This window comes from Phyllobates terribilis, unplaced genomic scaffold (genome assembly GCF_046119375.1).
Source record: "Phyllobates terribilis strain yellow unplaced genomic scaffold, ASM4611937v1 Scaffold_13__5_contigs__length_258822181, whole genome shotgun sequence".
NCBI lineage: Eukaryota > Metazoa > Chordata > Amphibia > Anura > Dendrobatidae > Phyllobates > Phyllobates terribilis.
Genome location: NW_027362773.1, coordinates 188,745,461 through 188,771,980, shown reverse-complemented (window position 1 = coordinate 188,771,980; position 26,520 = coordinate 188,745,461). Strand labels below are relative to the sequence as shown.

Genomic DNA, 26,520 nt, shown 5'->3' with positions numbered 1-26,520 from the left:
TCCGACCCGAACTGGTGTCTCCTGAAGCGCTTATTCCAGGAAAGACCCTGACTGTCACTGGGATTGGGGGCGTCCGATGCCCCTTGCCCATGGCCCGGGTTTTTATTGATTGGGGTGCGGGGAGTGGGGTGAAGGAAGTGGGAGTATCCAAAAACCTACCTGCAAATGTTTTGTTGGGAACTGATTTGGGGAGTGTCAGGCAAAAGGTATTTTTGCCCGAGTTTTTAAAAATGAGAGATGTTTTAAAAAAGAAAAAAAAAAAAACCCCACCCCCTATCTGTTTGTAAGTGAAAACATAGAACTCACTTTTGCTTTTCCCCAAACCAGGAATTTTTATGACCCGCCATAAAACCTCAGTCCAGTGCAAGCACTGGAACAAACCGGAAAACCCCTCCAAAAAATCCCATTGTTTAATTGTACAAACGTTTTATGCCAATTTTAATCACGCACAGGTCTGACAGAAACATCGGAACCACGTTTTTTGAATGCTTACCTTTTTCCCATTACAATAGTATAACTTGCATAACTGAGGAATGACCGGGAACTGAGATAATGGATTCTGAGCTTCTGAGCGTCATAGAGGTTTCATATTTAATATCTATCTTCATGAATATTGGTGACGGTCAAGATGATGTCTCCCTCTTGGATGTGGGACCCCCCCACACCAAGATATGGAATCTGAAGGATCTGTTAGGTCTTCTGCAGCTGGGTGGGCTCGCAAAGCCGAGCCCCCCTTGTAAGGTAAATAAGGGGTGTTCCCCAGAGTTTTGGCTGCTTACTAAAAAGCAAATCGGCCATTTTCAGGTCATTCTTCTCAGGGACGTTGAACGCACGCACATCACGCGGTGTAAGAAGAATCACCTCTAATTTCCGGGGAGCCGTCCCTCCCACAGAATCTGAGACCATCACCTTGTGAAGCAGGTTTTGCTATTACTTATCCCTTTTATTTTAATAACTGTTGATGCATACATGTAAATTGTCTCCTTTATAATATCTTGTATATCTTTTGTAAACACTGCCCCCTTTTGGGAGTAAATCATTATTATTTACCAGTTTCTTTCTTCTTGTCCTATGTCGAGCAAACACGTTCCTCACCCGCTAATTCACGTTACCTACCAGGTACCCGATCCACCTGTTAAGCGATCGGTGGTGGCAGTATACCAGTATTTATGTGATATTGTGGTTTGAGGGTGGCTGGTCGGAGGTATATATACGTTCCTGGAAGGAACTGGTGGTATATATACGTCCTGTCACATCACGTGCCGCAATAGTCGACATAAATGAGAGCAGCGGCACCCGTGCTTATCCTCTGTCAATACCGTGTTTGACCAGCAGGATAAGGGGGCGCCAGAGAGCTGCAAGGTCTGACCCAAGAGTGGGTGTTGTTTTCATGACAAATTGGTGGCAGCGGTGGGATCATAGGACATTAGTGATCTGGTTTGAGCAATCATTCCTCTCACTAAAAACTTGCACAAAAGTTTTGAAGATCGAACTCAGTGTTTATTAGATCTGAGACAATACTGTATGTGTAGCAGTTACCCCTACCCTTCTTCGCTTTTTCTTTTCTATTTTTATTTTGGTGATCATGGTCGTAGTTGGGGAGTCCTGGTATCACCAGCAGAAAAAGGACACTCTTACTGGAATATGTATAACCAAAGGCATTGACCCCCACGGCAAAAGCAAAGAACAAATGATTTCTGAACTGTTACAAGGTGCTGCAGAGCCCGTCCGACAGCAGAGCCCTGATGAGGGGGCGGCCAGCCAGGGCCCGGATGGTGTTGCTGCCGGGGTCCAACCGGTGATTGCCAGCCATACCCGCAACCAGGGTAGTGTGGACCCCCACCTGCAGATGGCCTTGGAGGAGCTCGCCACAGACAATCATGATGGACGACTGGAGCTGATCCTGAAATTCCAGGAGCGGGCTGAGCGACAAGCTGACCGAGAGGCTGCTGAGCGACAAGCTGACCGACAACACCAGCTGGAGCTAGCCCGGATTCAGAAGGAGTCGCCCTCTACGCAGACCCGTGAGTCCAACAGTGCCAGCTGCTTTAAACCTCGTCCTGAGCACTTCCCTGTGATGGAAAAGGATGGGGACTTGGACACATTTCTGCGAGGCTTTGAAAAGGCCTGCAGGCAGTATCAGCTGCCCATGGACCAATGGGCAAGATATTTGACTCCAGGGCTCCGAGGAAAAGCTTTGGAGGTGTTTGCTTCCCTCCCTCGAGAGCAGGATGGAGACTATGAGGCCGTCAAGCAGGCCCTGATAAAAAAGTACCAGCTGACTCCGGAGGTTTACCGGAAAAAATTCAGAACCCTCCAGCGTGGACCACAGGACACCTACCGTGATGTGGTAGACGGGCTCAGAATCAACTTTGAGCAGTGGATCCAAGGACTGTCAGCGACCACCTTTGAGCAGCTAAAGGACCTGATGGTGAAAGACCAGTTCCTGCATCTGTGTCCGACTGAGGTACGGCAGTTCGTGATGGATCGGGAGCCACCTGATGCCAATAAAGCAGCGCAGATCGCAGACACCTACGAGGCCAACCGGAGACCAGAGGTGCGGAAGCCGGTCGTCGCCAGCTGGAAAGGGGGTAAGCCATCAACCACCATCCCTGCCCCTGCCAGCCGACCTTCCGGAGGCCTTTTTCCCGTTGCCAAGGCCCTGCCTGCATCCGATGCCCGCAGGTGTTATTCCTGCAACCAGACTGGTCATCTCAGCGCCACTTGCCCAGAGAAGCAGAGGAAGAACCCCCCATCCAAGGCCCCAGGGCCTAATGCTTCAGTTCTTTTGGTGGGTGGGCCGGTTGGGAGGGCCTGTGAAAACTTTCAGTCTGTCAGGGTGGGGGACACTCTCACTGTAGGCCTCAAGGACACTGGGGCCGAACGAACCCTCATCCGACCTGAACTGGTGTCCCCTGAAGCGCTTATTCCAGGAAAGACCCTGACTGTCACTGGGATTGGGGGCGTCCGATGCCCCTTGCCCATGGCCCGGGTTTTTATTGATTGGGGTGCGGGGAGTGGGGTGAAGGAAGTGGGAGTATCCAAAAACCTACCTGCAAATGTTTTGTTGGGAACTGATTTGGGGAGGATGTTTGCTTATTATGTCCCTGACACCCCTCCCCGATCTGATACGGTTGGTAAGGTTAATGCTAATAATGTGAATGTCAATGCTTTACATGATGATGGTGATGATGATGATGATGATGATGATGATGATGATGATGATGTTGTTGTATTGGAAGGTGCAGGAGAACTCAGCCATGTCACTCTGCGGGGTGATGTTGCTGAGGATCCCCTAGCAGGAGCAAATGTCAGTGCCAAGGGTAATGGGGAGAGGCACGAGGACCATGAAGCAGGTGGTGCTGTGCCAGTGACCAGTGTCACAACAGATGGAGACCTGGCTGATGGTAGCTGCCGCATACGTAGCACTGTGCCTGAGGTAATGGAGGATGATGGAGAAGTAGTTCTCATGGCCTCTCAGGCTAATGAGACGGTGTTATTCCCCGGGGAGACGGCCTATATAGCCGCTGTTACCCGCAGTCAGAGTGCCCAGAATGCAAGTAACGCCCTGCCTTCTGGACCCCCCTCGAACAGAGGAATAACTGAATCAGGTATGGACCCAGAGCCGGTCCCAGAGGGTCCCAGTGAGGACGTGGCCTTAACCTCACTTCTGGCTTCCTCCAGCCAGGAGTTTCAGGCAGCTCTGCACTCAGATGATAGTCTGGAGACGTTAAGGAGCCTCGCGGAGAAACCCACCTCCGAGTCGGATAAGGAGAGGGTATTCTGGGACCAAGGGAGGTTGTACCGGGAGACAGTTCCCTGTACACCCCAACAGGAGTGGCTGAGGGAAAGACAGCTGGTCGTCCCCTACCAATTCAGGGACGAGTTGTTGCGGATCGCCCATGAAATTCCACTCGCTGGACACTTGGGGGTTAGCAAAACCAAGGCCCGGCTGTCTCATCACTTTTATTGGCCCAAAATGAGGACAGATGTGGTGAACTACTGTCGCTCCTGTACCACGTGTCAAAGAGTGGGAAAGTCAGGGCCGGCCCCCAAAGCCCCCCTGATCTCTTTGCCAGTGATAGAGGAGCCTTTCCAGAGGATTGCTGTGGACATTGTGGGACCACTGGCCATACCCAGCAGCTCTGGAAAACGATTCATCCTTACCGTGGTAGACTATGCTACCCGGTATCCGGAGGCAGTAGCCCTGTCCTCAATTAGGGCGGATAAGGTGGCGGACGCCCTCTTGGCCATCTTTTCGCGAGTAGGATTTCCCAGGGAGATGCTTACCGACCAGGGGACTCAGTTCATGTCACGCTTAATGGAGGCCCTATGTAAGAAAATGCAGGTGCAGCATCTGGTATCGAGTGCGTATCACCCACAGACCAATGGTTTGTGTGAGCGATTCAACGGTACCCTCAAACAGATGTTAAAAATGCTGGTTGAGACCCAGGGTCGCGACTGGGAGCGTTACCTCCCACACCTGCTATTTGCTTACAGAGAGGTTCCACAGGCCTCGACGGGGTTCTCCCCCTTTGAGCTCCTGTATGGCAGGCGTGTCCGAGGACCCCTTGGGTTGATAAGGGAATTCTGGGAAGAAGAGCCGAGCTCCCCAGGAGTGTCCATCGTGGAGTATGTCATGCGCTTCCGTGACAAGATGCAGACCTTGACGCAGTTGGTGCATGACAACATGGCGCAAGCCCAGGCTGACCAGAAGCATTGGTACGACCAGAACGCCCGAGAACGGACCTACCAGGTGGGTCAGAAGGTGTGGGTGCTGGTCCCCGTACCAAAGGACAAGCTTCAGGCGGCCTGGGAAGGCCCGTACGTCATTCACCAACAGCTCAACCCGGTCACCTACGTGATCACACTTGACCACGAGCGGGGTAGGCGGAAGGCGTTTCACGTTAATATGATGAAGGCTCATCAAGAACGTGGAACCTGCGTCCTACCGGTCTGCAACCTGCCCGAGGATGGGGAGGATGACCCCCTCTTGGACATGCTCGCCCAAGCGAAGGCCAGCGGGTCCCTAGAGGATGTAGAGCTAAGCGACTTGCTATCCGCAGACCAGAGGTCTCAGATGCAAGCAGTGCTGAAACCCTTCCAAGCAGTGTTCACCAACCTGCCTGGCAGGACTGAAGTGGCGGTCCATGAAGTGGACACCGGGAATCATGCCCCACTCCGGCGGACAGCCTATCGAATCTCCGACGAGGTGCAGCATGTCATGCGCCAGGAGGTCGAGGAGATGCTGCAGTTGGGGGTGATTAAGCGGTCCAAGAGCGCGTGGGCCTCACCTGTAGTCCTGGTGCCTAAGAAGGACCGGACCACCCGGTTCTGTGTGGACTACAGGGGGCTCAACGCTATCACCGCCTCTGACGCACAACCAATGCCACGCATTGAGGAGCTGCTGGAGCGGTTAGCCAGCGCGAGCTATCTCTCCATTATGGATTTGAGTCGGGGATATTGGCAGATTCCCTTGAGCCCCGGGGCTCAGGAGAAGTCCGCCTTTATCACCCCCTTCGGATTGTATGAATCCACGGTCATGCCCTTCGGCATGAAAAATGCCCCTGCCACGTTCCAGCGAATGGTCAACCACCTGCTCCAGGGACTGGAGAGGTACGCAGTAGCGTACCTGGATGACATTGCCATCTTCAGTCCCACCTGGGAGGATCACCTCGAGCATCTGCAGCAGGTGCTCGGGCGCATTCACCAGGCGGGCTTGACCATCAAGCCGGGAAAGTGCCAGATGGGCATGAACGAGGTCCACTACCTGGGGCACCGGGTAGGTGGGGGTACTCTGAAGCCAGAGCCTGGGAAGGTGGACGCTATCGTGTCCTGGCCCACCCCCAGGACCAAGAAGCAGGTGCAGTCCTTCTTGGGCACCGCAGGGTACTATAGACGCTTTGTGCAGGACTATAGTAGCCTTGCGAAGCCCTTGACAGACCTCACCAGGAAGAGCCTACCCCATTCCGTCAAATGGACGGATGAATGCGAGGTGGCCTTTAGGGCTTTGAAGACTGCCCTGAGCAGCTCTCCTGTACTAAAGGCGGTCGACGGCACACGGCCACTCTTAGTACAGACCGACGCCAGTGAATTTGGCCTCGGTGCTGTACTCAGCCAGGTCGACTCGGGGAACCAAGAACACCCCGTGTTGTACCTAAGCCGGAAACTGCTGCCGAGGGAAGTGGCCTATTCCACCATAGAGAAGGAGTGCCTGGCCATTGTATGGGCCCTCAACCGCTTACAGCCTTACTTGTACGGGCGCCCCTTCACTGTCGTGACTGACCACAACCCCCTGAGTTGGCTGCACACCATGTCAGGTGCCAACGGAAGGTTGTTACGCTGGAGCCTCACCCTCCAGCAGTACGACTTTACTGTTCAACACCGCAAGGGCAGCGAGCATGGCAATGCCGATGGGTTGTCCCGGCGAGGGGAGCCTCCAGACATACGCTTGGAGGAGTACCAGAAGGTCCTACCTCCATAGCGCAGTCAAAAAGGGGGAGGTGTCAGGCAAAAGGTATTTTTGCCCGAGTTTTTAAAAATGAGAGATGTTTTAAAAAAGAAAAAAAAAAAAACCCCACCCCCTATCTGTTTGTAAGTGAAAACATAGAACTCACTTTTGCTTTTCCCCAAACCAGGAATTTTTATGACCCGCCATAAAACCTCAGTCCAGTGCAAGCACTGGAACAAACCGGAAAACCCCTCCAAAAAATCCCATTGTTTAATTGTACAAACGTTTTATGCCAATTTTAATCACGCACAGGTCTGACAGAAACATCGGAACCACGTTTTTTGAATGCTTACCTTTTTCCCATTACAATAGTATAACTTGCATAACTGAGGAATGACCGGGAACTGAGATAATGGATTCTGAGCTTCTGAGCGTCATAGAGGTTTCATATTTAATATCTATCTTCATGAATATTGGTGACGGTCAAGATGATGTCTCCCTCTTGGATGTGGGACCCCCCCACACCAAGATATGGAATCTGAAGGATCTGTTAGGTCTTCTGCAGCTGGGTGGGCTCGCAAAGCCGAGCCCCCCTTGTAAGGTAAATAAGGGGTGTTCCCCAGAGTTTTGGCTGCTTACTAAAAAGCAAATCGGCCATTTTCAGGTCATTCTTCTCAGGGACGTTGAACGCACGCACATCACGCGGCGTAAGAAGAATCACCTCTAATTTCCGGGGAGCCGTCCCTCCCACAGAATCTGAGACCATCACCTTGTGAAGCAGGTTTTGCTATTACTTATCCCTTTTATTTTAATAACTGTTGATGCATACATGTAAATTGTCTCCTTTATAATATCTTGTATATCTTTTGTAAACACTGCCCCCTTTTGGGAGTAAATCATTATTATTTACCAGTTTCTTTCTTCTTGTCCTATGTCGAGCAAACACGTTCCTCACCCGCTAATTCACGTTACCTACCAGGTACCCGATCCACCTGTTAAGCGATCGGTGGTGGCAGTATACCAGTATTTATGTGATATTGTGGTTTGAGGGTGGCTGGTCGGAGGTATATATACGTTCCTGGAAGGAACTGGTGGTATATATACGTCCTGTCACATCACGTGCCGCAATAGTCGACATAAATGAGAGCAGCGGCACCCGTGCTTATCCTCTGTCAATACCGTGTTTGACCAGCAGGATAAGGGGGCGCCAGAGAGCTGCAAGGTCTGACCCAAGAGTGGGTGTTGTTTTCATGACAGGGAGGATGTTTGCTTATTATGTCCCTGACACCCCTCCCCGATCTGATACGGTTGGTAAGGTTAATGCTGATAATGTGAATGTCAATGCTTTACCTGATGATGATGATGATGATGATGATGATGATGATGATGATGTTGTTGTATTGGAAGGTGCAGGAGAACTCAGCCATGTCACTCTGTGGGGTGATGTTGCTGAGGATCCCCTAGCAGGAGCAAAGGTCAGTGCCAAGGGTAATGGGGAGAGGCACGAGGACCATGGCGCAGGTGGGGCTGTGCCAGTGACCAGTGTCACAACAGATGGTGACCTGGCTGATAGTCGCTGCCCCATACGTAGCACTGTGCCTGAGGTAATGGAGGATGATGGAGAAGTAGTTCTCATGGCCTCGCCGGCTAATGAGACGGGGTTATTCCCCGGGGAGACGGCCTATATAGCTGCTGTTACCCGCAGTAGGAGTGCCCAGAACGCAAGTAACGCCCTGCCTTCTGGACCCTCCTCGAACAGAGGAATAACTGAATCAGGTATGGACCCAGAGCCGGTCCCAGTGAGGACGTGGCCTTAACCTCACTTCTGGCTTCCTCCAGCCAGGAGTTTCAGGCAGCTCTGCACTCAGATGCTAGCCTAGAGACGTTAAGGAGCCTCGCTGAGAAACCCACCTCCGAGTCGGATAAGGAGAGGGTATTCTGGGACCAAGGGAGGTTGTACCGGGAGACAGTTCCTTGTACGCCCCAACAGGAGTGGCTGAGGGAAAGACAGCTGGTCGTCCCCTACCAATTCAGGGATGAGTTGTTGCGGATCGCCCATGAAATTCCACTCGCTGGACACTTGGGGGTCAGCAAAACCAAGGCCCGGCTGTCTCATCACTTTTATTGGCCCAAAATGAGGACAGATGTGGTGAACTACTGTCGATCCTGTACCACGTGTCAAAGAGTGGGAAAGTCAGGGCCGGCCCCCAAAGCCCCCCTGATCTCTTTGCCAGTGATAGAGGAGCCTTTCCAGAGGATTGCTGTGGACATTGTGGGACTACTGGCCATACCCAGCAGCTCTGGAAAACGATTCATCCTTACCGTGGTAGACTATGCTACCCGGTATCCGGAGGCGGTAGCCCTGTCCTCAATTAGGGCGGATAAGGTGGCGGACGCCCTCTTGGCCATCTTTTCGCGAGTAGGATTTCCCAGGGAGATGCTTACCGACCAGGGGACTCAGTTCATGTCACGCTTAATGGAGGCCCTATGTAAGAAAATGCAGGTGCAGCATTTGGTATCGAGTGCGTATCACCCACAGACCAATGGTTTGTGTGAGCGATTCAACGGTACCCTCAAACAGATGTTAAAAATGCTGGTTGAGACCCAGGGTCGCGACTGGGAGCGTTACCTCCCACACCTGCTATTTGCTTACAGAGAGGTTCCACAGGCCTCAACGGGGTTCTCCCCCTTTGAGCTCCTGTATGGCAGGCGTGTCCGAGGACCCCTTGGGTTGATAAGGGAATTCTGGGAAGAAGAGCCGAGCTCCCCAGGAGTGTCCATCGTGGAGTATGTCATGCGCTTCCGTGACAAGATGCAGACCTTGACGCAGTTGGTGCATGACAACATGGCGCAAGCCCAGGCTGACCAGAAGCATTAGTACGACCAGAACGCCCGAGAGCGGACCTACCAGGTGGGTCAGAAGGTGTGGGTGCTGGTCCCCGTACCAAAGGACAAGCTTCAGGCGGCCTGGGAAGGCCCGTACGTCATTCACCAACAGCTCAACCCGGTCACCTACGTGATCACACTGGACCACAAGCGGGGTAGGCGGAAGGCGTTTCACGTTAATATGATGAAGGCTCATCAAGAACGTGGAACCTGCGTCCTACCGGTCTGCAACCTGCCCGAGGATGGGGAGGATGACCCCCTCTTGGACATGCTCGCCCAAGCGAAGGCCAGCGGGTCCCTAGAGGATGTAGAGCTAAGCGACTTGCTATCCGCAGACCAGAGGTCTCAGATGCAAGCAGTGCTGAAACCCTTCCAAGCAGTGTTCACCAACCTGCCTGGCAGGACTGAAGTGGCGGTACATGAAGTGGACACCGGGAATCATGCCCCACTCCGGCGGACAGCCTATCGAATCTCCGACGAGGTGCAGCATGTCATGCGCCAGGAGGTCGAGGAGATGCTGCAGTTGGGGGTGATTAAGCGGTCCAAGAGCGCGTGGGCCTCACCTGTAGTCCTGGTGCCTAAGAAGGACCGGACCACCCGGTTCTGTGTGGACTACAGGGGGCTCAACGCTATCACCGCCTCTGACGCACAACCAATGCCACGCATTGAGGAGCTGCTGGAGCGGTTAGCCAGCGCGAGCTATCTCTCCATTATGGATTTGAGTCGGGGATATTGGCAGATTCCCTTGAGCCCCGGGGCCCAGGAGAAGTCCGCCTTTATCACCCCCTTCGGATTGTATGAATCCACGGTCATGCCCTTCGGCATGAAAAATGCCCCTGCCACGTTCCAGCGAATGGTCAACCACCTGCTCCAGGGACTGGAGAGGTACGCAGTGGCGTACCTGGATGACATTGCCATCTTCAGTCCCACCTGGGAGGATCACCTCGAGCATCTGCAGCAGGTGCTCGGGCGCATTCACCAGGCGGGCTTGACCATCAAGCCGGGAAAGTGCCAGATGGGCATGAACGAGGTCCACTACCTGGGGCACCGGGTAGGTGGGGGTACTCTGAAGCCAGAGCCTGGGAAGGTGGACGCTATCGTGTCCTGGCCCACCCCCAGGACCAAGAAGCAGGTGCAGTCCTTCTTGGGCACCGCAGGGTACTATAGACGCTTTGTGCAGGACTATAGTAGCCTTGCGAAGCCCTTGACAGACCTCACCAGGAAGAGCCTACCCCATTCCGTCAAATGGACGGATGAATGCGAGGTGGCCTTTAGGGCTTTGAAGACTGCCCTGAGCAGCTCTCCTGTACTAAAGGCGGTCGACGGCACACGGCCACTCTTAGTACAGACCGACGCCAGTGAGTTTGGCCTCGGTGCTGTACTCAGCCAGGTCGACTTGGGGAACCAAGAACACCCCGTGTTGTACCTAAGCCGGAAACTGCTGCCGAGGGAAGTGGCCTATTCCACCATAGAGATGGAGTGCCTGGCCATTGTATGGGCCCTCAACCGCTTACAGCCTTACTTGTACGGGCGCCCCTTCACTGTCGTGACTGACCACAACCCCCTGAGTTGCCTGCACACCATGTCAGGTGCCAACGGAAGGTTGTTACGCTGGAGCCTCACCCTCCAGCAGTACGACTTTACCGTTCAACACCGCAGGGGCAGCGAGCATGGCAATGCCGATGGGTTGTCCCAACGAGGGGAGCCTCCAGACATACGCTTGGAGGAGTACCAGAAGGTCCTACCTCCATAGCGCAGTCAAAAAGGGGGAGGTGTCAGGCAAAAGGTATTTTTGCCCGAGTTTTAAAAAATGAGAGATGTTTTAAAAAAGAAAAAAAAAAAAACACCCCCTATCTGTTTGTAAGTGAAGACATAGAACTCACTTTTGCTTTTCCCCAAACCAGGAATTTTTATGACCCGCCATAAAACCTCAGTCCAGGGCAAGCGCTGGTACAAACCGGAAAATCCCTCCAAAAAATCCCATTGTTTAATTGTACAAACGTTTTATGCCAATTTTAATCACGCACAGGTCTGACAGAAACATCGGAACCACGTTTTTTGAATGCTTACCTTTTTCCCATTACAATAGTATAACTTGCATAACTGAGGAATGACCGGGAACTGATATAATGGATTCTGAGCTTCTGAGCGTCATAGAGGTTTCATATTTAATATCTATCTTCATGAATATTGCTGACGGTCAAGATGATGTCTCCCTCTTGGATGTGGGACCCCCCCACACCAAGATATGGAATCTGAAGGATTTTTTAGGTCTTCTGCAGCTGGGTGGGCTCGCAAAGCCGAGCCCCCTTGTAAGGTAAATAAGGGGTGTTCCCCAGAGTTTTGGCTGCTTGCTAAAAACCAGATCGGCCATTTTTCAAGCCATTCCAACCAGGGACGCAGACGCATGCACTACACGCTGCGTGAAGGAATCAAGTCTAATTTCCGGGGAGCCATCCCCCCCACAGAATCTGAGACCATCACCTTGTGAAGCAGGTTTTGCTATTACTTATCCCTTTTATTTTAATAACTGTTTATGCATACATGTAAATTGTCTCCTTTATAATATCTTGTATATATTTTGTAAACACTGCCCACCTTTTGGGAGTAAATCATTAATTATTTACCAGTTTCTTTCTTCTTGTCCTATGTCGAGCAAACACGTTCCTCACTCGCTAATTCACGTTACCTACCAGGTACCCGATCCACCTGTTAAGCGATCGGTGGTGGCAGTATACCAGTATTTATGTGATATTGTGGTTTGAGGGTGGCTGGTCGGAGGTATATATACGTTCCTGGAAGGAACTGGTGGTATATATACGTCCTGTCACATCACGTGCCGCAATAGTCGACATAAATTAGAGCAGCTGCACCCGTGCTTATCCTCTGTCAATACCGTGTTTGACCAGCAGGATAAGGGGCGCCAGAGAGCTGCAAGGTCTGACCCAAGAGTGGGTGTTGTTTTCATGACAGCAATATTATTCTGATACTATATGGCAATATTATTCTGTCACTATATGGCAATTTATTCTGTCACTACATGGCAATATTATTCTGTCAGTATATTGCAATATTATTCAGTCACTACATGGCAATATTATTCTGTAATTATATGGCAATATTATTCTGTCAGTATATGGCAATATTATTCTGTAACGATATGGCAATATTATTCTGTCAGTATATGGTAATATTATTCTGTAACTATATGGCAATATTATTCTGTCACTATATGGCAATATTATTCAGCCACTATATGGCAATATTATTCTGTCACTATATGGCAATATTATTCAGTCACTATATAGTAATATTATTCTGTCAGTATATAGTAATATTATTCTGTCAGTATATGGCAATATTATTCTGTTAGTATATGGCAATATTATTCAGTCACTATATGGCAATATTATTGAGTCACTATATGGTAATATTATTCTGTCAGTATATGGCAATATTATTCAGTCACTATATGGTAATATTATTGAGTCACTATATGGCAATATTATTCTGTCAGTATAAGGCAATATTATTCAGTCACTATATAGTAATATTATTCAGTCAGTATATGGCAATATTATTCTGTCAGTATATGGTAATATTATTCAGTTACTGTATAGTAATATTATTCTGTCAGTAAATGGTAATATTATTCAGTCAGTATATGGCAATATTATTCTGTCAGTATATGGTAATATTATTCAGTCACTATATAGTAACATTATTCTGTCAGTATAACGTGATATTATTCTGTCGGTATATGGTAATATTATTCTGTCACTATATGGCAATATTATTCAGTCACTATATAGTAATATTATCCTGTCAGTATATCGTAATATTATTCTGTTACTATATGGTAATATTATTCTGTCACTATATGGCAATATTATTCTGTCACTATATAGTAATATTATTCTGTCACTATATGGCAATATTATTCTGTTACTATATGGCAATTTTATTCAGTCACTACATGGCAATATTATTCAGTCATTATATGACAATATTATTCTGTCAGTATATGGCAATATTATTCTGTCAGTATATGGTAATATTATTCTGTCAGTATATGGCAATATTATTCTTTCATTATATGGGAATATTATTCTGTCAGTATATGGTAATATTTTTCTGTCAGTATATGGCAATATTATTCAATCACTATATAGTAATATTATTCTGTCAGTATATGGCAATATTATTCAGTCACTATATGGCAATATTATTCAGTCACAATATAGTAATATTATTCTGTCAGTATATGGTAATATTATTCTGTCACTACATAGCAATAGTATTCTGTCACAATATGGTAATATTATTCTGTAACTATATGGCAATATTATTCTGTCAGTATATGGTAATATTATTCTGTCAGTATATGGCAATATTATTCTGTCACTATATGGCAATATTATTCTGTCACTATATGGTAATATTATTCTGTCAGTATATGGCAATATTATTCTGTCACTATATGGCAATATTATTCTGTAACTATATGGCAATATTATTCTGTCAGTATATGGTAATATTATTCTGTCACTATATAGTAATATTATTCTGTCAGTATATGGTAATATTATTCTGTCACTATATGGCAATATTATTCTCTTACTATATGGCAATATTATTCTGTCAGTATATGGCAATATTATTCTATCACTATATGGCAATATTATTCTGTCAGTATATGGCAATATTATTCTGTAACTATATGGCAATATTATTCTGTCAGTATATGGTAATATTATTCTGTAACTATATGGCAATATTATTCTGTCACTATTTGGCAATATTATTCTGTCACTATATGGCAATATTATTCTGTCACTATATAGTAATATTATTCTGTCAGTATATGGGAATATTATTCTGTCAGTACATGGCAATATTATTCTGTCAGTACATGGCAATATTATTCTGTCACTATATGGCAATATTATTCTGTCACTATATGGCAATATTATTCTGTCAGTATATGGCAATATTATTGTGTTACTATATGGCAATATTATTCTGTCAGTATATGGCAATATTATTCTGTCACTATATGACAATATTATTCTGTCATTACATGGCAATATTATTCTGACACTATATAGTAATATTATTCTGTCACTATATGGCAATATTATTCTGTCAGTATATGGCAATATTATTTTGTCGCTATATGGCAATATTATTCTGTCACTATATAGTAATATTATTCTGTCAGTATATGGCAATATTATTCTGTCACTATATGGTAATATTATTCTGTCAGCATATGGCAATATTATTCTGTCACTATATGGCAATATTATTCTGTCACTATCTGGCAATATTATTCTGATACTATACGGCAATATTATACTGTCTCTATATGGCAATATTATTCTGTCACTACATGGCAATATTATTCTGTCAGTATATGGCAATATTATTCTGTCACTATATGGCAATATAATTCTGTCACTATGTGGCAATATTATTCTGTAACTATATGGCAATATTATTCTGTCAGTATATGGCAATATTATTCTGTAACTATATGGCAATATTATTCTGTTAGTATATGGCAATATTATTCTATAACTATATGGCAATATTATTCTGTCAGTGTATGGCAATATTATTCTGTAACTATATGGCAATATTATTCTGTTACTATATGGCAATATTATTCTGTCAATATATGGCAATATTATTCTGTCACTATATAGCAATATTATTCTGTCACTATATAGTAATATTATTCTGTCAGTATATGGTAATATTATTCTGTCAGTATATGGCAATATTATTCTGTCAGTGCATGGCAATATTATTCTGTCACTATATGGCAATATTATTCTGTCACTACATTGTAATATTATTCTGTCACTATATGGTAATATTATTGTGTCAGTATATGGCAATATTACTCTGTCACTATATGGCAATATTATTCTGTCAGTATATGGCAATATTATTCTGTCACTATATGGCAATATTATTCTGTCATTACATGGCAATATTATTCTGTCACTATATAGTAATATTATTCTGTCAGTATATGGCAATAATATTCTGTCACTATATGGCAATATTATTCTGTCAGTATATGACAATATTATTCTGTCACTATATGGCAAAATTATTCTGTCACTATATAGTAATATTATTCTGTCACTATATAGTAATATTATTCTGTCACTATATGGCAATATTATTCTGTCACTATATGGCAATATTATTCTGATACTATATGGCAATATTATTCTGTCACTATATGGCAATATTGTTCTGTAACTATATGGCAATATTATTCTGTTACTATATGGCAATATTATTCTGTCAGTATATGGCAATATTATTCTGTAACTATATGGCAATATTATTCTGTCACTATATAGTAATATTATTCTGTCAGTATATGGCAATATTATTCAGTCACTATTTGGCAATATTATTCTGTTACTATATGGCAATATTATTCTGTCAGTATATGGCAATATTATTCTGTAACTATATGGCAATATTATTCTGTCAGTATATGGCAATATTATTCTGTCACTATATGGCAATATTATTCTGTAACTATATGGCAATATTATTCTGTTACTAAATGGCAATATTATTCTGTTACTATATGTCAATATTATTCTGTCACTATATGGCAATATTATTCTGATACTATATGGCAATATTATTCTGTCACTATATGGCGATATTATTCTGTCACTACATGGCAATATTATTCTGTAATTATATGGCAATATTATTCTGTAAGTATATGGCAATATTATTCTGTAACTATATGGCAATATTATTCTGTAAGTATATGGCAATATTATTCTGTAACTATATGGCAATATTATTCTGTCAGTATATGGTAATATTATTCTGTAACTATATGGCAATATTATTCTGTCACTATATGGCAATATTATTCTGTCAGTATATGGCAATATTATTCTGTCACTATATGGCAATATTATTCTGTCAGTATATGGCAATATTATTCTGTAACTATATGGCAATATTATTCTGTCAGTATATGGCAATATTATTCTGTCACTATATGGCAATATTATTCTGTAACTATATGGCAATATTATTCTGTTACTATATGGCAATATTATTCTGTCAATATATGGCAATATTATTCTGTCACTATATGGCAATATTATTCTGTCACTATATAGTAATATTATTCTGTCAGTATATGGTAATATTATTCTGTCAGTGTATGGCAATATTATTCTGTCATTACATGGCAATATTATTCTGTCACTATATAGTAATATTATTCTGTCAGTATATGGCAATATTATTCTGTCACTATATGGCAATATTATTCTGTCACTATATAGTAATATTAATCTGTCAGTATATGGCAATATTATTCTGTCACTATACAGTAATATTATTCTGTCAGTATATGGCAATATTATTCTGTCACTATATGGCAATATTATTCTGTCACTATACGGCAATATTATTCTGATACTATATGGCAATATTATTCTGTCTCTATATGGCAATATTATTCTGTCACTACATGGCAATATTATTCTATCAGTATATGGCAATATTATTCTGTCACTATATGGCAATAGTATTTAGTCACTACATGGCAATATTATTCTGTAACTATATGGCAATATTATTCTGTTACTAAATGGCAATATTATTTTGTTACTATATGGCAATATTATTCTGTCAGTATATGGCAATATTATTCTGATACTATATGGCAATATTATTCTGTCACTATATGGCAATATTATTTTGTCACTACATGGCAATATTATTCTGTCAGTATATTGCAATATTATTCTGTCACTATATGGCAATATTATTCTGTCACTATATGGCAATATTATTCTGTCACAATATGGCAATATTATTCTGTCAGTGTATGGCAATATTATTCAGTCACTACATGGCAATATTATTCTGTAATTATATGGCAATATTATTCTGTCAGTATATGGCAATATTATTCTGTCACAATATGGCAATATTATTCTGTCAGTATATGGCAAAATTATTCTTTCAGTATATGGCAATATTATTCTGTCACTATATGGCAATATTATTCTGATACTATATGGCAATATTATTCTGTCACTATATGGCAATATTATTCTGTCACTATATGGCAATATTATTCTGTCAGTATATGGCAATATTATTCAGTCAGTACATGGCAATATTATTCAGTAACTATATGGCAATATTAATCTGTCAGTATATGGCAATATTATTCTGTAACTATATGGCAATATTATTCTGTCACTATATAGTAATATTATTCTGTCAGTATATAGCAATATTATTCTGTCACTATACGGCAATATTATTCTGTCACTATATAGTAATATTATTCTGTCAGTATATGGCAATATTATTCAGTAACTATATGGCATTACTATTCTGTAACTATATGGCAATATTATTCAGTCAGTACATGGCAATATTATTCAGTAACTATATGGCAATATTATTCTGTAACTATATGGCAATATTATTCTGTCAGTCTATGGCAATATTATTCTGTAACTATATGGCAATATTATTCTGTCACTATATAGTAATATTATTCTGTCAGTATATGGCAATATTATTCTGTCACTATATGGCAATATTATTCTGTCACTATATAGTAATATTATTCTGTCAGTATATGGCAATATTATTCTGTCACTATATGGCAATATTATTCTGTCACTATATAGTAATATTATTCTGTCAGTATATGGCAATATTATTCTGTCACTATATGGCAATATTATTCTGATACTATATGGCAATATTATTCTGTCACTACATGGCAATATTATTCTGTCACTATATGGCAATATTATTCTGTCACTATATGGCAATATTATTCTGTCACTATTTGGCAATATTATTCTGTTACTATTTGGCAATATTATTCTGTCAGTATATGGCAATATTATTCTGTCACTATATGGCAATATTATTCTGTCACTACATGGCAATATTATTCTGTCACTATTTGGCAATATTATTCTGTTACTATATGGCAATATTATTCTGTCAGTATATGGCAATATTATTCTGTCACTATATGGCAATATTATTCTGTCACTATATGGCAATATTATTCTGTCACTATATGGCAATATCATTTTGTAACTATAAGGCAATATTATTTTGTTGGTATATGGTAATATTATTCTGTCACTATATGGCAATATTATTCTGTCACTTTATGGCAATATTATTCTGTAACTATATGGCAATATTATTCTGTCATTACATGGCAATATTATTCTGTCACTATATAGTAATATTATTCTGTCAGTATATGGCAATATTATTCTGTCACTATATGGCAATATTATTCTGTCAGTATATGGCAATATTATTCTGTCACTATATGACAATATTATTCTGTCACTATATAGTAATATTATTCTGTCAGTATATGGCAATATTATTCTGTCACTATACGGCAATATTATTCTGATAGTATATGGCAATATTATTCTGTCTCTATATGGCAATATTATTCTGTCACTACATGGCAATATTATTCTGTCAGGATATGGCAATATTATTCTGTCACTATATGGCAATAGTATTTAGTCACTACATGGCAATATTATTCTGTAACTATATGGCAATATTATTCTGTCAGTATATGGCAATATTATTCTGTCACTATATGGCAATATTATTCTGTAACTATATGGCAATATTATCCTGTTACTAAATGGCAATATTATTCTGTCACTATATGGCAATTGTCAGGCAAAAGGTATTTTTGCCCGAGTTTTAAAAAATGAGAGATGTTTTAAAAAAGAAAAAAAAAAAACACCCCCTATCTGTTTGTAAGTGAAGACATAGACCTCACTTTTGCTTTTCCCCAAACCAGGAATTTTTATGACCCGCCATAAAACCTCAGTCCAGGGCAAGCGCTGGTACAAACCGGAAAATCCCTCCAAAAAATCCCATTGTTTAATTGTACAAACGTTTTATGCCAATTTTAATCACGCACAGGTCTGACAGAAACATCGGAACCACGTTTTTTGAATGCTTACCTTTTTCCCATTACAATAGTATAACTTGCATAACTGAGGAATGACCGGGAACTGATATAATGGATTCTGAGCTTCTGAGCGTCATAGAGGTTTCATATTTAATATCTATCTTCATGAATATTGCTGACGGTCAAGATGATGTCTCCCTCTTGGATGTGGGACCCCCCCACACCAAGATATGGAATCTGAAGGATTTTTTAGGTCTTCTGCAGCTGGGTGGGCTCGCAAAGCCGAGCCCCCTTGTAAGGTAAATAAGGGGTGTTCCCCAGAGTTTTGGCTGCTTGCTAAAAACCAGATCGGCCATTTTTCAAGCCATTCCAACCAGGGACGCAGACGCATGCACTACACGCTGCGTGAAGGAATCAAGTCTAATTTCCGGGGAGCCGTCCCCCCCACAGAATCTGAGACCATCACCTTGTGAAGCAGGTTTTGCTATTACTTATCCCTTTTATTTTAATAACTGTTTATGCATACATGTAAATTGTCTCCTTTATAATATCTTGTATATATTTTGTAAACACTGCCCACCTTTTGGGAGTAAATCATTAATTATTTACCAGTTTCTTTCTTCTTGTCCTATGTCGAGCAAACACGTTCCTCACTCGCTAATTCACGTTACCTACCAGGTACCCGATCCACCTGTTAAGCGATCGGTGGTGGCAGTATACCAGTATTTATGTGATATTGTGGTTTGAGGGTGGCTGGTCGGAGGTATATATACGTTCCTGGAAGGAACTGGTGGTATATATACGTCCTGTCACATCACGTGCCGCAATAGTCGACATAAATTAGAGCAGCTGCACCCGTGCTTATCCTTTGTCAATACCGTGTTTGACCAGCAGGATAAGGGGGCGCCAGAGAGCTGCAAGGTCTGACCCAAGAGTGGGTGTTGTTTTCATGACAATTATTTAGTCAGTATATGGCAATATTATTCTGTCAGTATATGGTAATATTATTCTGTTACTGTATAGTAATATTATTCTGTCAGTATATGGCAATATTATTCAGTCAGTATATGGCAATATTATTCTGTCAGTATATGGTAATATTATTCAGTCACTATTTAGTAATATTATTCTGTCAGTATATAGTGATATTAATCTGTCGGTATATGGTAATATTATTCTGTCACTATATGGCAATATTATTCTGTCACTATATGGCAATATTATTCAGTCACTATATAGTAATATTATTCTGTCAGTATATAGTAATATTATTCTGTCACTATATGGCAATATTATTCTGTCAGTATATGGCAATATTATTCTGTCAGTATATGGTAATATTATTCTGTCACTATATGGCAATATTATTCTGTCACTATATAGTAATATTATTCTGTCACTATATGGCAATATTATTCTGTTACTATATGGCAATTTTATTCAGTCACTACATGGCAATATTATTCAGTCACTATATGGCAATATTATTCTGTCAGTATATGGTAATATTATTCTGTCAGTATATGGCAATATTATTCTGTCACTATATGGCTATATTATTCTGTCAGTATATCGCAATATTATTCTGTCACTATATGGCAATATTATTCTGTCACTACATGGCAATATTATTCTGTCACTATATGGCAATATTATTCTGTAACTATATGGCAATATTATTCTGTCACTATCTGGCAATATTATTCTGTAAGTATATGGCAATATTATTTTGTCGCTATATGGTAATATTATTCTGTCACTATATGGCAATATTACTCTGTAACTATATGGCAATATTATTCTGTCACTATATGGCAATATTATTTTGTCGGTATACGGTAATATTATTCTGTCACTATATGGCAATATTATTCTGTCACTATATAGTAATATTATTCTGTCAGTATATGGCAATATTATTCTGTCACTATATGGCAATATTATTCTGTCACTATATAGTAATATTATTGTGTCAGTATATGGCAATATTATTCAGTCTGTATATGTCAATATTATTCTGTCACTATATGGCAATATTATTCTGTCACTATATGGCAATATTAATTAGTCACTATATAGTTATATAATTCTGTCAGTATATAGCAATATTTTTCTGTCAGTATATAGCAATATTTTTCTGTCAGTATATGGTAATATTATTCTGTCACTATATGGTAATATTATTCTGTCACTATATAGTAATATTATTCTGTCATTATATGGCAATATTTTTCTGTCACTATATGGCAATTTTATTCAGTCACTATATGGCAATATTATTCAGTCACTATATGGCAATATTATTCTGTCACTATATGGCAATATTATTCAGTCACTATATAGTAATATTATTCCTGTCAGTATATAGTAATATTATTCTGTCAGCATATGGCAATATTATTCTGTTAGTATATGGTAATATTATTCTGTCAGTATATGGCAATATTATTCAGTCACTACATGGCAATATTATTGAGGCACTATATGGCAATATTATTCTGTCAGTATATTGCAATATTATTCAATCACTATATAGTAATATTATTCTGTCAGTATATGGCAATATTATTCTGTCATTATATGGCAATATTATTCTGTCAGTATATGGTAAAATTATTCTGTCAGTATATGGCAATATTATTCAGTCACTATATAGTAATATTATTTAGTCAGTATATGGCAATATTATTCTGTCAGTATATGGTAATATTATTCTGTCAGTATATGGTAATATTATTCAGTTACTGTATAGTAGTATTATTCTGTCAGTATATGGCAATATTATTCAGTCAGTATATGGCAATATTATTCTGTCAGTATATGGTAATATTATTCAGTCACTATATAGTAATATTATTCTGTCAGTATATAGTGATATTATTCTGTCGGTATATGGTAATATTATTCTGTCACTATATGGCAATATTATTCTGTCACTATATGGCAATATTATTCAGTCACTATATAGTAATATTATTCTGTCAGTATATAGTAATATTATTTTGTCACTATATGGCAATATTATTCTGTCAGTATATGGCAATATTATTCTGTCAGTATATGGTAATATTATTCTGTCACTATATGGCAATATTATTCTGTCACTATATAGTAATATTATTCTGTCACTATATGGCAACATTATTCTGTTACTATATGGCAATTTTATTCCGTCACTACATAGCAATATTATTCAGTCACTATATGGCAATATTATTCTGTCAGTATATGGCAATATTATTCTGTCAGTATATGGTAATATTATTCTGTCAGTATATGGCAATATTATTCTGTCATTATATGGGAATATTATTCTGTCAGTATATGGTAATATTATTCTGTCAGTATATGGCAATATTATTCAGTCACTATATAGTAATATTATTCTGTCAGTATATGGCAATATTATTCAGTCACTATATGGCAAAATTATTCAGTCACAATATAGTAATATTATTCTGTCAGTATATGGTAATATTATTCTGTCACTATATGGCAATATTATTCTGTCATTATATGGCAATATTATTCTGTCAGTATATGGTAATATTATTCTGTCAGTATAAGGCAATATTATTCAGTCACTATATAGTAATATTATTCAGTCAGTATATGGCAATATTATTCTGTCAGTATATGGTAATATTATTCACTTACTGTATAGTAATATTATTCTGTCAGTATATGGCAATATTATTCAGTCAGTATATGGCAATATCATTCTGTCAGTATATGGTAATATTATTCAGTTACTATATAGTAATATTATTCTGTCAGTATATAGTGATATTATTCTGTCGGTATATGGTAATATTATTCTGTCACTATATGGCAATATTATTCTGTCACTATATAGTAATATTATTCTGTCAGTATATGGCAATATTATTCAGTCTGTATATGTCAATATTATTCTGTCACTATATGGCAATATTATTCAGTCACTATATAGTAATATAATTCTGTCAGTATATAGTAATATTATTCTGTCAGTATATGGCAATATTATTCTGTCACTATATAGTAATATTATTCTGTCACTATATTGCAATATTATTCTGTCACTATATGGCAATTTTATTCAGTCACTACATGGCAATATTATTCAGTCACTATATAGCAATATTATTCTGTCACTATATAGTAATATTATTCTGTCAGTATATAGTAATATTATTCTGTCACTATATAGTAATATTATTCTGTCAGTATATAGCAATATTATTCAGTCACTATATAGCAATATTATTCTGTCACTATATAGTAATATTATTCTGTCAGTATATAGCAATATTATTCTGTCACTATATAGTAATATTATTCTGTCACTATATAGTAATATTATTCTGTCAGTATATGGCAATATTATTCTGTCACTATATAGTAATATTATTCTGTCAGTATATAGTAATATTATTCTGTCAGTATATGGCAATATTATTCTGTTAGTATATGGTAATATTATTCTGTCATTATATGGCAATATTATTCAGTCACTATATGGCAATATTATTGAGTCACTATATGGCAATATTATTCTGTCACTATATGGCAATATTATTCTGTGAGTATATGGCAATATTATTCAGTCACTATATGGCAATATTATTCAGTCACTACATGGCAATATTATTCTGTCAGTATATGGCAATATTATTCTGTAAGTATTTGGCAATATTATTCTATCAGTATATGGCAATATTATTCAGTCACTGCATGGCAATAAAGTATATAGTGATATTATTCTGTCGGTATATGGTAATATTATTCTGTCAGTATATGGCAATATTATTGATGCACTATATGGCAATATTATTCATTTACTATAAGACAATATTATTTAACCATTGTATGGTGATATTATTCAAGCACTATATTGTAATATTATTTAAACACTATATGGCAATAATATTCAAGCACCATATGGTAATATTCTCCTGTCAGTATATGGCAATTTTATTTAGTCACTACATGACAATATTATTCAGGTACTATAGAGCACTATTATTTAATCACTATATAGCAATATTATTTAGTCCATAATAGTAATAACAATGGAATAATAATAATAATAATAATAATAATAATATTATTCTGTCACTATATATTATTTTGTCAGTACATGGCAGTATTATTCAGGCACTATATGGCATTATTATTCTGCCACTATATAGTATTAGTGAGGCACTATATGGCAATATTATGCAGATACTATAAGACAATACTATTTAATCACTATATCGTAATATTATTCTGTTGCTATATGGTAATATTATTCAGGTACTATAGGGCACTATTATTTAGTCATTATATGGCAATATTATTCATTCAGTATATAGCAATATTATTCTGTCACTATATGGAAATATTATTCAGTCCATTATTAATAAAAATAATGGAAATATTATTCTGGCACTATATGGGGATATTATTTTCTGGCTATATGGCAATATTATTCTGTCAGTATATGGCAATATTAGTTGGTCACTATATTGCAATATTATTCTGTCCATAATAATAATAATGGAAATATTATTCTGGCACTATATGGGGATATTATTTTCTCGCTATATGGCAATATTATTCTGTCCATAATAATAATAATGGAAATATTATGCTGGCACTATATAGGAATATTATTTTATCACTATATGGCAATATTATTCAGTCTGTATATGTCAATATTATTCTGTCACTATATGGCAATATTATTCAGTCACTATATAGTAATATAATTCTGTCAGTATATAGTAATATTATTCTGTCAGTATATGGCAATATTATTCTGTCAGTATATGGCAATATTATTCTGTCACTATATAGTAATATTATTCTGTCACTATATTGCAATATTATTCTGTCACTATATGGCAATTTTATTCAGTCACTATATGGCAATATTATTCAGTCACTATATAGCAATATTATTCTGTCACTATATAGTAATATTATTCTGTCAGTATATAGTAATATTATTCTGTCACTATATAGTAATATTATTCTGTCAGTATATAGCAATATTATTCAGTCACTATATAGCAATATTATTCTGTCACTATATAGTAATATTATTCTGTCAGTATATAGCAATATTATTCTGTCACTATATAGTAATATTATTCTGTCACTATATAGTAATATTATTCTGTCAGTATATGGCAATATTATTCTGTCACTATATAGTAATATTATTCTGTCAGTATATAGTAATATTATTCTGTCAGTATATGGCAATATTATTCTGTTAGTATATGGTAATATTATTCTGTCATTATATGGCAATATTATTCAGTCACTATATGGCAATATTATTGAGTCACTATATGGCAATATTATTCTGTCACTATATGGCAATATTATTCTGTGAGTATATGGCAATATTATTCAGTCACTATATGGCAATATTATTCAGTCACTACATGGCAATATTATTCTGTCAGTATATGGCAATATTATTCTGTAAGTATTTGGCAATATTATTCTATCAGTATATGGCAATATTATTCAGTCACTGCATGGCAATAAAGTATATAGTGATATTATTCTGTCGGTATATGGTAATATTATTCTGTCAGTATATGGCAATATTATTGATGCACTATATGGCAATATTATTCATTTACTATAAGACAATATTATTTAACCATTGTATGGTGATATTATTCAAGCACTATATTGTAATATTATTTAAACACTATATGGCAATAATATTCAAGCACCATATGGTAATATTCTCCTGTCAGTATATGGCAATTTTATTTAGTCACTACATGACAATATTATTCAGGTACTATAGAGCACTATTATTTAATCACTATATAGCAATATTATTTAGTCCATAATAGTAATAACAATGGAATAATAATAATAATAATAATAATAATATTATTATTCTGTCACTATATATTATTTTGTCAGTACATGGCAGTATTATTCAGGCACTATATGGCATTATTATTCTGCCACTATATAGTATTAGTGAGGCACTATATGGCAATATTATGCAGATACTATAAGACAATACTATTTAATCACTATATCGTAATATTATTCTGTTGCTATATGGTAATATTATTCAGGTACTATAGGGCACTATTATTTAGTCATTATATGGCAATATTATTCATTCAGTATATAGCAATATTATTCTGTCACTATATGGAAATATTATTCAGTCCATTATTAATAAAAATAA

At 39.3% G+C, this 26,520-nt stretch overlaps 1 protein-coding gene across 1 annotated transcript in view; it reads right to left on the bottom strand.

Moving 5' to 3' along the window:
* The window catches only part of NLRC5 (NLR family CARD domain containing 5), a 306,174-nt gene that overhangs the window by 110,465 nt on the left and 169,189 nt on the right, over positions 1 to 26,520 (bottom strand). The window lies entirely within an intron of this gene.